Source organism: Podarcis tiliguerta (assembly GCF_965153285.1).
Source record: "Podarcis tiliguerta genome assembly, chromosome: 13".
Lineage (NCBI taxonomy): Eukaryota > Metazoa > Chordata > Lepidosauria > Squamata > Lacertidae > Podarcis > Podarcis tiliguerta.
In genome coordinates this window covers 33,182,290-33,196,506 of record NC_139546.1, presented here as the reverse complement: position 1 = coordinate 33,196,506, position 14,217 = coordinate 33,182,290, and the positions used below count along the sequence as shown (strand labels likewise).

The 14,217-nt window shown below is 50.2% G+C and overlaps 1 long non-coding RNA gene across 1 annotated transcript; it reads left to right on the top strand.

The window, feature by feature from the left end:
• The first annotated feature begins 502 nt into the window (after positions 1 to 502).
• Positions 503 to 12,955, top strand: LOC310662432. The gene is made up of 3 exons (XR_014504288.1): positions 503 to 595; positions 11,111 to 11,198; positions 12,526 to 12,955. It is a non-coding gene; the product is annotated as an uncharacterized lncRNA (long non-coding RNA).
• The last annotated feature ends 1,262 nt before the right edge of the window (positions 12,956 to 14,217 follow it).

Genomic DNA, 14,217 nt, shown 5'->3' with positions numbered 1-14,217 from the left:
CAGAGAACACTATTAAAAATTGCCTCATCATAAAATACACCGCAGTATTTGGAATAAGGGAATAGAAAGTCATCCCCAAATGCTAGCTCTGTATGTTACATTGAATACGCTGCCCCTCATTGGCAAACCCTTGCCCATCTCTGTTTGACAAAGGTCTGCCTTAGTATTGCACATTTCACTGTTGTCAGGGAGTTTACTACACAGGTGACTCTCCGCTTATGTGGGGGTTATGGTTCCAGGGATAGCACCTGGACAACTGACAACCATTCTGCGTGAGACAATAAGGTGACAACATCCCCCCTATCATTGGCCTCCTGCTCCTGTTCAATAACCAAGCAGCCACCTCCTTCTCCTTGGTCTTCCAGGAACAAGAGTGAGGCAGGGCACTGGAGTGGCTTCAAGATGGCTGCTTGACAGCGAGGTCAGCCATTCGTACATGTACCCAGTGCTGTCTACTCTGACTAATAAGTGTTCTGCTCGATCAGACCAAAGGCCTAACTTCTTTTCCCACAGTAGCTAATCAGATCACTAGCAGAACGTGTGTACAATAGCCTTCCGTCAGCTGCTTTTCAGAGGCATGGTATTGATAATGGAGGTAATTACTATTATTGTTGCTATTTTGACGCTAGGGCTGGGTGATATATCAATATATTGAACAAAACCGGTTTGAAGTCTATATTGGTTTCATAATTTTTGACCTGGCAATATATCGCAAATCATGATGTGTGCTAAAGCTGAGCCATATATCATCCAAAACCAGTTTGAAGTCCATGTTGTGATATCGGTTTCATAATTTTTTGACCTGGCAATACATTACGAATCATGGTGTGCCCATGTGCTATGCAAAAATCCCAATGCGGGAGAAACCGTAAAGCCAACCAATGCCTCTACATAGCTCCATCCTTATTTCAGAAATCATTATTGTCAGAGCTGGCTCCGGGTCCCAGCTCACCAAGGACCAACGCTAGCCGATAGTACAGTATCAAAGTCTTTATTGAAGAATAGTCTCCATTTACAAGTCTCAGCGTCCCAGCTCTACGTCTGGACTTTAGACCGGCGAAGCTCTGTCTGGGTCTCCGCCCCCTGTGCACCAGCTCAAGACTCTAATCTTACTCCACCTCCTCCTTCTCTCTCTCTTCCTCTGGGTCTTACTACCCCCCGGGGTCTCATTCCTCCTGGACTCTTCTGACGCAGAGCTAGACCCCTCTGACTCCTCCCCCTCTCTTCGGCGGGCTTTAGGACCTGGCTCCTTACCCGGGCTGCCCACCTTGCCGCCCTCCTGCACATTTGAACTTGGCGCGCGCGCGCGTTTAACTTTCCGGATGACCGTTTCCTCGCTCCTTGACGAGGGCGTGGTCACTCCTGCCTCACGTTCTCCCTCTGCCTGCGCGCTCCCTGATCCCGATGCCTTGGACTCCTCCCCCCTACTGCACTCTGGGGGGGACGCTGGTCCGGATCTCCAGCTGCTACTCTCTGAGTCCCCTCCGGCCCCTTCTTCCCGAGGTGTCCCCCTGGGCACTCCCCTTGCCCTGACCATGGGGGCCCCTTTCTGTGAATCCTCCGAGTCACTGGAGAGACTCAGAGACCTCGGACTACTGTCGTCGCTGACATTTCCTTCAGACTCCTCCCCCTCGCTCTCCGTTTCCTCCCTCTCCTGTGACTCTGCTCCTGAACCCCTGACATCCATCCCCCCCTCGAAGCCCCCCCTTCCCCCCTCCCCTTCCTCCGGCGGGGGTGCTGGGTGCTCCGTCGTTGTGGGGGTGAATGGTGGATACAGTTCGTCCCCCGTGGCGTGCATCCAGTTAGAGAAATCCGGCTCGTCCTCCGTGTCTTCGCCGACCTCGTTCTCCTCTGCTTCCATCTCCGTGCCGCCATGCTCGAACCCAACGTCCTCCCCCATCACGTCCATGTCCCTCTCACCCTCGTTCCCCTCTGGGTCCGTTGCGTGCCAAGGGCCCCTCAGCCACCTCTCCTCTCCTCGATTGTCCCACCAAAACGAGCGGTCTGAGGCGAACCCCGAGGGCGAGCCCTCCGGTGAACGTGTTTCTAATGCTGGTTCTTCGTCCGAGGTGAATCCCTGGAACGTGCTGGTAGAAAGCGTGGGTGTGAAAAGCCAGTCGTCGAAATACTCGGCTGGCATGGGCCTGTGTGGGAACAAGGCATGAAACTCCTCTTTGAGGAGAGGCTCGTCCAGGGCATAGTCCGGCACCCAACCGTTGGCGCTGGCCGGGGTACCTTCCCTTGCGAGAAAATATTCTACTCCCTCTGCCCCCCATCTCGAGTCCAAAATCTCTGTGACCTGGTTGATGGGTTCCCGTCTTGGCGACTCCCTCCTTGGGGGGATCTCCCTATACTGGTCTGGTGCTGTGCCCTGCGCCTGAAATCGGTGAGGTGCTTTGTAGGGCGTGAGCACCGACCTATGGAATACTGGGTGCATTCTGGATCCTTCCGGAAGTGTCAACCGGAAGGCCACCGGATTGATCTGTGCCTCAACTAGGTAAGGTCCTAGCTGCTTATGTCCGAGTTTCTTCTTAGCTAAGGATCTGGTCGGCACTGCGTGGGCCGCTAACCACACCCAGTCTCCCACCTGTATGTCTTCACCAACCCTCCTGTGCTTGTCAGCCTGCAGTTTGTATGCGTGCTTTGCAAGCTCTAATTGCCTCCTAAGCTGCTCGTGGACTTCCTGCAATTCCGCCGCCAAGACTTCCGCTGCCTGTGGCTCCCCCTCCCCCAGTCTCTCTAATCCCGGGAAGGTTCTGGGATGCCTCCCGTTGTTGGCGAAGAACGGCGTCACCCCTGTGGACACGTGCTTCGTGTTGTTGTAAGCGAACTCAGCGAGCGGCAGGTAGTCCACCCATGTCGTCGGCTGTTGATTTGCATAGCATCTCAGGTACTGCTGCATGATGGCGTTGACGCGCTCCGCTTGTCCGTTGGTCTGCGGGTGTCTCGCCGACGCTAGGTTGATCTTGACGTTCAGGAAACCCATCAGCTTCTGCCAGAAGCTCGAAATGAACTGGCGCCCCCTGTCGGACAAGATAGACCGTGGCAGTCCGTGCACCCTGAAGACGTGGTCTATGAACAGTTTGGCGGTCTGTTCTGCCGTGGCCACCTTCGCGCACGGAATGAAGTGGGCCATTTTAGTGAACATGTCCACCACCACTAGCACTGCCGTTTTACCCCTTGAGCTGGGTAAATCCGTGACAAAGTCCAGGGCCACCCTCTCCCACGGTTCGCTCGGGGTCTGCAGCGGTTCGAGCAGTCCCGCCGGAGGTTTGTGCACTGACTTGGCCCTTTGGCAGGTGTCGCACCTCGAGACGTACTCCGCGACTTCCCCCCGCATCTTGGGCCACCAAAAATCTCTGGCAACTAGTTCTGCCGTCTTGTCCTTGCCAAAGTGCCCGGCGGTGGGTGCGTCGTGTAACTGCTGCAGTACTTTCGCCCGGAGGTCGTCTCCCGGTACATAGAGTGCTCCTCTCCGGATGAGCAATCCGTCTCGTACTTGGAACTCGTCGTCCTTCACCGTGCCCTTGTGCACCTCCTCCATCTTGGCTTGTGCGAAGGGGTCCTCCTGCAGTGCTCGACGGACCGCCTCCAAGTCCACGGTTGCTGAAGCGCACGCCCACGCTTTCGGAGCGAAAATGTGCTTGGCCGCTGCTGGTGCCGCCTCTTCGAGGTATTGCGGCTTTCTGGACAGTGCATCCGCCATGATGTTGTTGTCGCCTGGGATGTATTCTATCCTGAAGTCGAAATCCGCAAAAAATTCCGCCCATCTGATGTGCCGCTGGTTCAGGAACCTTGCCGTGCGCCAGTACTCCAGGTTCTTATGATCCGTGCGAACCTGCACTGTGTGTTTGGCCCCGACGAGGAAGTGCCGCCACGCCTTGAATGCTGCATGAATGGCCAGCAACTCCCTGTCCCAGATGGTGTAGTTCTGCTCCGACTTGCTGAGCTTCCTGGAGTAGAAGGCACACGGTCTCCAGTCCCCATGCGGGTCCTCCTGCAACAGTACGGCGCCCACGGCTCTGTCTGAGGCGTCTGTTTCAACCCTCATCGGTTTGCTGGGATTCACATGCAGTAGCTGCCCTTCGGACGAGAAGAGACGCTTAAGGTTCTGAAAGGACTGCTCCGCTTGCTCCGTCCAGATGAACTTCTTCTTCTTAGAGCTGAGCGTGTCGGTAATGGCCGCCGTCTGCATCGCGAACCCCTTGATGAACTTGCGGTAAAAGTTGGCGAACCCCACAAACCGCTGGACCTCCTTCCGATTGCGCGGGCTCTTCCAGTCCAACACTGCGCGAACCTTGGCGCTGTCCATGGCAAGCCCCTTGTCCGACAGCTTGTAGCCCAGGAAATCCACCTCCTTCCTGTCGAACTGGCACTTCTCCAGCTTGGCATACAGCCGATGCTCCTGCAGTCTCTGCAGAACTTCCTTGACGTCACCTTCGTGGGTCTCTTCAGATTCTGAGAATATCAGGATGTCGTCCAGGAAGCAGACGCATGTCTTGTAGAGGAGACCCGCCAGGACGTGATGCATGAAGGCTTGAAAACAGTGGGCGCCATTTTGTAAACCGAAGGGCATAACTCTGTATTCATATGTGCCCAGGGGCGTGAACATGGCAGTCTTCCACTCGTCTCCTTCCCGTATGCGAATCAGGTTGTACGCCCCTCGCAGATCCAATTTTGTAAAAACGCGTCCTTTCCTCACCGTTGCCAGCAGGTCATCTATCTTGGGCATGGGAAAGGCCGTGGGCTTGGTCTTGGCATTTAAGAGCCTGAAATCAACTACAAGCCTCTTTTGGGGCGTGTCCCTTTTCTTCACAAAGAATACAGGACTGCCCCCCGCTGCCTTCGACTCCCGGATGAAACCGCGCTTCAAGTTGAGGTCTATGAACTCCTTGAGCTCCTGCAGCTCGTCCTCAGACATGGAATACAGTTTCCCGGCTGGCAGCGTCGCTCCTGGCAGGAGGTCAATCTTGCAGTCATAGGGCCTGTGGGGAGGCAGCTTGTCCGCTTCCTTCTCGCAGAAAACCTCCAAAAACGCTGCGTACTTGCGCGGCACTGCTTGCAGCGTGCCTAATTGTAGCTGCGGGTCGTCCCCTCCTTCTTCCGGGCTAGGAAGGATGCAATGTTCCGCGCAATAGGAGGAGCCGAAGGTCAGTTGGCGCTGGTACCACGCCAATGCTGGGCTGTGCCTGTGCAGCCAACTCATGCCCAGGACTACAGGCGTGTCCGACAGGTGGGTGACATTAAAGCTGATGACTTCTCGGTGATTTCCAATCCGCATCACCATTGGTTGCGTTTGTTGCACCACCTGCCCCCCTAACAAGTCTCTGCCATCCACCGTGACAACGTTCAGGGGCAGTGTGGCTGGTAGCAGTGGTATATTGTGCTGCTGAATGAATTCCAGTCCTATAAAGTCAGCGTTACTGCCGGAGTCAATGGTGATCGGCACCTCCACAGTGCGTCCATTGGGCAGTTGGAGAGACGCTGTAAGCTGCACCACTGGTTTGGGTGGGAGGGGGTCTGTGGGTTGCAAAAGTGCTGGGGATTGTTTCATTGACTTGTCTGGCTGGACCCCAGTGCCTCTTCCTCCAGCCAGACTCCGTCGTTTAACTGTTGCTGCGTTTTCAATTGAGCTGCTTCTGCGACTGTTGCCGAGGCTGCAGTGTGCTTGTGGAGCCTCTGGGGACACTCTTTCGCCATGTGTTGAGCACTGTCGCAGATGTAGCACTTCCTGTTCCCTCTAGGAGGCTTCGTTTTGGCTGCTCCCGGTGTTAGGGCTCTGTTAGCTGACTGAGCCCTGGCACCTCCTATCTCCATCGGCTCTTCTCCCCCTCCCTGCGAGGGTGTGGAGTGCGCACGCGCTGCTTCTCTGGGAAAGAAGGGAGGTGCTCTGGCTGGTGCTCTTCCCCAACGCCCTTCTTCCCTGTTCCAAGGACGTTCTTCCAGATGCACCCCGATTTCCAGAGCCCTCTGGACTACTTGCTGGGTGCTCCTTGGTCTCTCCCCCCTTCCGATCTCTGCTTTTACATCTGCATTCAACCCCTCCCAAAAGAGGTCTCTGACTGGCGCAGAATCTTTTTCCCACCCCAGGGCATGAACCATTCCGAAAAAGCGTGTATGGTACTGCCTCACGCTGGCTTTGCCTTGTTTAAGTCCATGTATGTCCCTCCTGGCAATATCGACGTCTACCTTTGATAAAAAACATGAGTCCATTGCTTTAATAAAAGCCTTCGCATCTTGGAGTGCTGGATCATGGTCCCTCCATAGATTCCTCAGCCACGTTTTGGCTTCCCCATGCAAATGGGACAAGATAAACCCCACTTTCTCTCTCTCATCTCTAAAGTCTTTGTCAAGTAGATCCAGCGCAAACAGCAGGTCTGCTCTGAAGTTGGGGTACTGCTGCAGACTCCCGTCGAAATGCGATACAAGGCTGCCTCCCCTTCTCCCCAAGCCAATGCCTTCTGCCTTGGATCCCGTTTGCCCCTGTTTAGAAAGCACGTCCAACCTGACCTGGAGATCCCGGCAGGAGGTAACCATTTCCTCCTCTCTCTTCCTGGATGCAATTACCTCCGTGCTGAGTTGTGTCACCGCTTCTTGCAGGGCTTTTATCTGCTCTTCCGTCGTCATCTTGCCTGAGTTTTGTGAGCTGTGTAAGCACCCCTCCTCTGCCCTCGCTGCGTCGACTCACGTGGCGAGGTTCTTGGTGCCAAAACTTTAAAAAGGAGACAGAGCTTACTGTCAGAGCTGGCTCCGGGTCCCAGCTCACCAAGGACCAACGCTAGCCGATAGTACAGTATCAAAGTCTTTATTGAAGAATAGTCTCCATTTACAAGTCTCAGCGTCCCAGCTCTACGTCTGGACTTTAGACCGGCGAAGCTCTGTCTGGGTCTCCGCCCCCTGTGCACCAGCTCAAGACTCTAATCTTACTCCACCTCCTCCTTCTCTCTCTCTTCCTCTGGGTCTTACTACCCCCCGGGGTCTCATTCCTCCTGGACTCTTCTGACGCAGAGCTAGACCCCTCTGACTCCTCCCCCTCTCTTCGGCGGGCTTTAGGACCTGGCTCCTTACCCGGGCTGCCCACCTTGCCGCCCTCCTGCACATTTGAACTTGGCGCGCGCGCGTGTTTAACTTTCCGGATGACCGTTTCCTCGCTCCTTGACGAGGGCGTGGTCACTCCTGCCTCACGTTCTCCCTCTGCCTGCGCGCTCCCTGATCCCGATGCCTTGGACTCCTCCCCCCTACTGCACTCTGGGGGGGACGCTGGTCCGGATCTCCAGCTGCTACTCTCTGAGTCCCCTCCGGCCCCTTCTTCCCGAGGTGTCCCCCTGGGCACTCCCCTTGCCCTGACCATGGGGGCCCCTTTCTGTGAATCCTCCGAGTCACTGGAGAGACTCAGAGACCTCGGACTACTGTCGTCGCTGACATTTCCTTCAGACTCCTCCCCCTCGCTCTCCGTTTCCTCCCTCTCCTGTGACTCTGCTCCTGAACCCCTGACAATTATATATCAGTATATTGCGATGTTTAGCTGGTGATATATCACAATGTTAAAAACCAGGTATCCCCCAGCCCTGTCACCCTAAGGTTCCAGAGTAGGTCCCAACCAATTGAAATATGATACAGTGGTACCTCGGATTAAGAACTTAATTCGTTCTGGAGGTCCGTCCTTAACCTGAAACTGTTCTTAACCTGAGGTACCACTATAGCCTCCCCCTGCCGCCGCCACACAATTTCTGTTCTCATCCTGAGGTAAAGTTCTTAACCCGAGGTACTATTTCTGCGTTAGCGGAGTCTGTAACCTGAAGCGACTGTAACCTGAAGCATCTGTAACGCGAGGTACCACTGCATTAAAATCAGTTACAGACAAATTACAATCACAATGATAGGGGTGCGCAAGGCCAGCCTGCCACAAGGTACAGTGAGAAGGCTGCTTTGGGTGGCACAATACCATGAGGTGGTACCATGCGACCCGGGTAAGAGAGGCTCAGGCGGGGTGGGTGGGCTTCAGCGGTGAAACAGGACAGGCTGCCCCTGAGGGTGGGTGCTAAAAGTATTCATATCAAGAGTCTAATAGCAAAAGACTAGTGGTAATGGATAGCCTTGTCCTCCATGAATTTGTCTAATCCTTTTATTAAGTTATCCTCTAAATGGGCTACCTTTGAAGGTGACCCAGAAACTACTACTAATCCAGAATATGGCAGCCAGACTGGTGAGTGGGACCTGCCATCGAAACCACATAACACAGATCTTGAAAGACCTACATTGGTTCCCAGTACGTTTCGGAGCTGACCTTGGTGCTGACCTTTAAAGCCCTAAATGGCCTCGGCCCAGTATACCTGAAGGAGCGTCTCCACCCCCATCGTTCAGCCCAGACACTGAGGTCCAGCGCCCCTTGGCTGGAGAAGTCCCAAAGTTCTGCAAATGCATTTACATAAAAGAGTGTTGCAAATGTTGCAAATGCAGAAATCCAAACATTTGCTCACAGACCAAGACTTGGTGTACAAACGTGGGTGTTCTGGCCACAACGGAAAGAAGTACGTTCGTCCCATGAGAAAAACAGGGCTGGGAAGTTGACTTATAGAATCAAAGCATGTCTTCCCTTGTATGCAAATTCTATTCTCATTCAGTGTCTCTCTCTCCCCATCAGCGTCTAGTTTAGGTGGTTGTGGGGAGAGTATTCAGAAGGTTAGTTACTGAGAGCATTCTGCCAACTTCTCTAGCAAAATGAAGGCAACTGTACTAGGATTACTTTTAAGGCAGCAAGTGGTTGTAATCCTGTCCTGGCTCCATTAACTTGCTCCTGTCCAAACATCCAAATTCACCACATGGTCCATTTCTGAGCTACTCACTATGTGTGCCTTATTCAGTGGCGTAGCGTGGGTTGTCAGCACCCGGGGCAAGGCAAGTAATTTGCGCCCCCTAACCCGTGGATTTGCGCCCCCTAACCCGTGGATTTGTGCCCCCTAACCCTAACCCCCAGATGTTGCGCCCGGTGCGGCCGGCCCCCCCTGCACCCCCCACGCTACGCCACTGGCCTTATTTAAAAATAATAATAAATCTCTGCCATATATCTCACATATTTTGCACACATCTCAAGAGGTTCTGTCATTCAGGCTGCAACCCCAGGCGCACTTTGGCCATGGACACACTCCAGTTTACTCTGCATCCAATGCACTCCCATCACTGATATGTGAAGCCGTGTACACACAATGTTAGCCACTATCCACACATATCTTGTCGTTTGTTGAAAAATGCTGCATTTGGATGTGTTCAAACCACCTTTGATCTGGTTTGAAAAAGTAAGCCACGGGAAGACAACCACAGCCCCTCTCTGCCGACTAGTGTGAGCAGATAGCAGGTGACTTGGAAACAAATTCAACCATACTCATGTGTACAACAGCATGCATATGCGATTCAAAACACAGCAAAATCAAACGACCTTGCTGCATTTTAAGCCAGGAATGTGTACACAGCTCTGGTTGGCAGTAAGCCTAGAGATGGATGGATCAGTCTGTTCCCAGTCTATGTCTGTTCTGTCCTGACTCTGCAATAATCTGAAAATCTGATTCAATATTAATCACCAAAATCACATTTAAATATTTATAAATGTGTTTTTAAATACATATTTTGTGGCAATGTGCACATTTCTAAAAAGAAAAAGAAAAAGTTTATCCTATAAGCATTTTTAATACATGTTGGTACTTTTTTGAAATGTGCAGTAAAACACAAATTTTAAAGGATAACTATATTTCAATCTACATATGAGTCTGGTAAGTGTGGATCAGGCAAATTTCACATCAAATCAACAGCAACTAGAGGTGCTCGGTTGCCTCTAAGATTGGGGAGGCTCCCGGTGTGCATTGCATACATATGACATCACACACGCAGCACATGACATCACACACACATCCCCCGATGCTGTCTAGGCCGGTGCAGCCTTCTGCGACGTCATGCAAATATTGAGGGGGCCTAAGACTCCTCAGCTCCTAGAGTTGGCATGCCTGACAGCAAATGAATTCCACAAGAGGAACTTGTTCGTGAATAAGCAATGCAGAGTATTGGATTTGTGTTTCTCAAAAGTATTCTGTTACATTGTAAACACAAGTGGTGCAACAACAAAACTTCTAGCTCATTTGCAAAGCTAAGCAAGGTCTGGTATGGTTCCAAATTGGATGGCGGACCGCATGTTGAGATTCCGACCCCCAGAGGCCAGGTTACGGTATTCATCTCTGCAAGCGGATTAAATGTCTCAAGCAATTGCGACAACAGTACCCCCAACTACACCACTTGTAGCAGCTGGCTGAGAGCCAGTCTCCATGTGACAATAAATGTGTCACTTGAATTTACATTTGTATCTCACAGCTGCTACCAGGGGTAGAGTGGGATAGTTTTTAATCAGGGTGGGCAAGTTTATGCCATGGGTAGGCAAACTAAGGCCAGGGGGCCGGATGCGGCCCAATCACCTTCTAAATCTGGCCCGCAGACAGTCTGGGATTCAGCGTGATTTTACATGAGTAGAATGTGTCCTTTTATTTAAAATGCATCTCTGGGTTATTTGTGGGGCATAGGAATTCGTTCTTTTCTTTTTTCAAAATATAGTCCGCCCCGCCCCCCCAAGGTCTGAGGGACAGTGGACCAGCCCCCTGCTGAAAAAGTTTGCTGACCCCTGGTTTATGCCTTTTCGTTCCCACTGCAGTCCCAACAATATTTGCCCCCTTGAAGCTGCTGTTTGCGTCAGAAGTGAGGCTTCCATTATTGCCAGTGGGAGCTTCTCCCAGTGTAAGGCAAATTGCAGCTGAGGAGTGGCAACATGAGAACGGGCCTTTTCTGTGGTGGCTTCCAGTTTGTGGAATGCTCTCCACAGGGAGGCTTGCGTGGAGCCTTCATTACATATATTTAAGCGCCAGGTGAAAACTTTTCTCTATAACCAGGCCTTTGGCTAATTAAACAATATACCAGTATTTCCTTTTAAATGTGTTTGTGGGAGCATGGGTTTTTTTTGTATTCTGTGTTATCATTTTGTATTTTTATGTTGTAAATGGCTCTGTGATCTTTAGATGAAGGGAGGTACAGAAATTCACTAAATAATAATAATATTTTTTCATGGTTTTAGCCTATTGCCTGGAGATGGCTGCTGTTAACAAACAACCCTTTTTTACATGATAAGCGCAGAGGAGGTTGATTTGCTGTAATCATCTCTTGTAGGTGTATAATGATTATTTTTATAACTTGTGGCTAGCGTTTTTGGTTTTGAAGCAGCAAAAAACCAGTTCCTGTTCTCTGCTGAGTCACAGTGTAAGAGTCACTGATAAATACCTAGCTAGTCACGTTTTCTTGAAAACAGGCACAGTTTCTTTATGACTATTTGTGTTACATTTGGAGCCCCACTCTTCCTCAAAAGAGAAACATGCATGCCCCACATTCCCTTCTATCCTGGGAGATAGATTGGGATGAGAGGCTGGCATGATGTAATCTCATGAGCTTTGTGAATGAGCAGACACTTGAACCCGGGCCTCCTTGGGCTGTGCCCATGACTCTAGCCACTAGACTGGAACCAACTAAATCAACTTAACCAGCTAACTTTAGTTCCCACTGAAAGCAATGGGATTAAAACTAAGTCATGACTAACCTACTCCATTGATTTCAGTGGGACCTAAGTTCAGTTAAGTTCCATTTTCCATCCTCCTGGCATGCACTCTTTACAAAGACCTGAGGAACGAGATTATCACCCCTCTCTTATTGTCCATTCTGGGTCACCCAACCACTGCCAGTGTGGTGTAGTGGTTAAGAGCGGTAGTCTCGTAATCTGGGGGACCGGGTTCGCATCTCCGCTCCACATGCAGCTGCTGGGTGAACTTGGGCCAGTCACACTTCTCTGAAGTCTCTGAAGTCTCTCAACCCCACTCACCTCACAGAGTGTTTGTTGTGGGGGAGGAAGGGAAAGGAGAATGTTAGCTCCTTTGAGACTCCTTAAAGGGAGTGAAAGGCGGGATATCAAATCCAAACTCTTCTTCTTCTTCTTCTGCCACAGTGTCTTTTCTCCTGGCAGATCAAGAGGAGCAGATGACTCTGAAGGTTGCAAGGTTTCTACCTGGGGCAATCAGAATAAGGTCCACTATTTGGTTGCTGATTCATGACCCGAAACTGTGTTTTATATAATCGACTTTTTATTTTGTTCTGTGTACATCCCAATGTTCTTTTGTTGCTATGGCCGATGGCTGACACAAATAAAGTTTCATTCATTCAACTGGATCCAGCCCAGTGAATTTTAGAGTGGATAGTGACCTTGAGATCATCCATAGTTCAAACAGCTGCTCCGTGTAGGAATCCCCAATGCAGGATGGGACTATGGCATTGCTGACCAAAGGCCATCCAGCCCAGTGATCAGCATCATCTGCACCTTAGTTTTCAATGGCTCATCTGAACAGAAAGGTTTTTGGCCTGCTGGCAGGAGGACAGCAAAGAGAGAACAAATTTTTAAAAATGTTTAAAATAACTTTTTTAAAAAACAAAAAACAAAACCCAAAGCCTTTATTTTAGGTGCCAAAATCCCAATGGAGCAGAAAAGACTATTTATGTATGCACCACAGCTGCACAGATATTATTGGACCAGAGATGGGAAGAGGACAGTCCTGACCAGAGAAGAATGGCAGATCAAGTTGATGGATTATGCCGAAATGGCAAAAATGACCGGAAGAATCAGAAATCAGGAAGACCAAAACTTCAATAGGGAATGGGGGAAATTTATAAGTTACCTTAAAAACCATTGTAAACAGTTTAAATCATTGGTAGGATTTGAATAACAGTTGTAGTTTAATGGTAAATTTTGGATATAATGGAGATGTAAAAGATTTGTATTATTATGCAAGATGCAGGAGGAAATGATTAATAACAGGACCTACAAAGGGGAGGAGGGAAGTCCAGGAGATTCTTTGGAATCTTGTTTTTATGTTGTATGTTGTATGTTTGTGATGGTAAAATCTTAATTTGAAAAACCAAATAAACAAATTTTTATTTTTTTTAAAAAAAGGATAACAAAGAGGGAGCCAATCTAACCTTTATTGTGAGGGAGTTTCACAATACTGGAGCAGAAAAGGCTCTCTTGTGTCACCACTAAATTTGCTTCTGAGGGTTATGTTTATGAGGATTATGGCATAAACTTTTGTAGACTCATGACCACTTGAGCTTTCCTAAGGTGTGTGTCTGTCTGTGTATCCATATACATTGTATGCTACGCAATGAATGAATGGCAATGAATGGCAATGAATGAATGGCAATGAGATGCAAAAGAACAAAAACAAAACCTCCAGTCAGTCTGTGATAATTAAATATATGTTGAATAAGCATACCTTTAACATTTTAGGGATGCGGGTGGCGCTGTGGTCTAAACCACTGAACCTAGGGCTTGCCGGTCAAAAGGTTGGTGGTTCGAATCCCTGTGACTGGGTGAGCTCCCGTTGCTCAGTCCCAGCTCCTGCCAACCTAGCAGTTCGAAAGCATGCCCAAAAGTACAAGTAGATTAATAGGGAAGGTAAACGGCATTTCCGTGCACTGCTCTGCTGTCGGTGTTCTGTTGCGCCAGAAGTGGCTTAGCCATGCCGGCCACATGACCTAGAAAAACTATGGAGTGGACAAACGCCAGCTCCCTTGGCCTGTAAAGTGAGATGAGTGCCTCAACCCCAGAGTAGTTCGTGACTGAACTTAATTGTCAGGGGTCCCTTTACCTTTACCATAACATTTTACAGTAGCAGATTGAAGGTAATTGCTCAAACAATCATACAGTGGTACCTCGGGTTACATACGCTTCAGGTTACAGATGCTTCAGGTTACAGACTCCGCTAACCCAGAAATAGTACCTCGGGTTAAGAACTTTGCTTCAGGAGAACAGAAATCATGCGGCGGCAGTGGGAGGCCCCATTAGCTAAAGTGGTACCTCAGGTTAAGAACTGTTTCAGGTTAAGAACGGACCTCCGGAACGAATTAAGTTCTTAACCTGAGGTACCACTGTATTAGCACCTGTCCTGGAGCAGGGAAGCATTCAAAAGAAACAGATTCCTGGCACTGATCAGCTAATTAACCCAAGTAGTGTGTTTAAAGGAGGGGGGCACGGGAAGGAAGTGTAAGAGTGAGAGTGATGTGGAAAAATCCACCGGGGGAATTTTACAAGGGCAGAACTGGGTGGAATTTGGAAAAATATTACCCTTCTGGACACCAACTGGC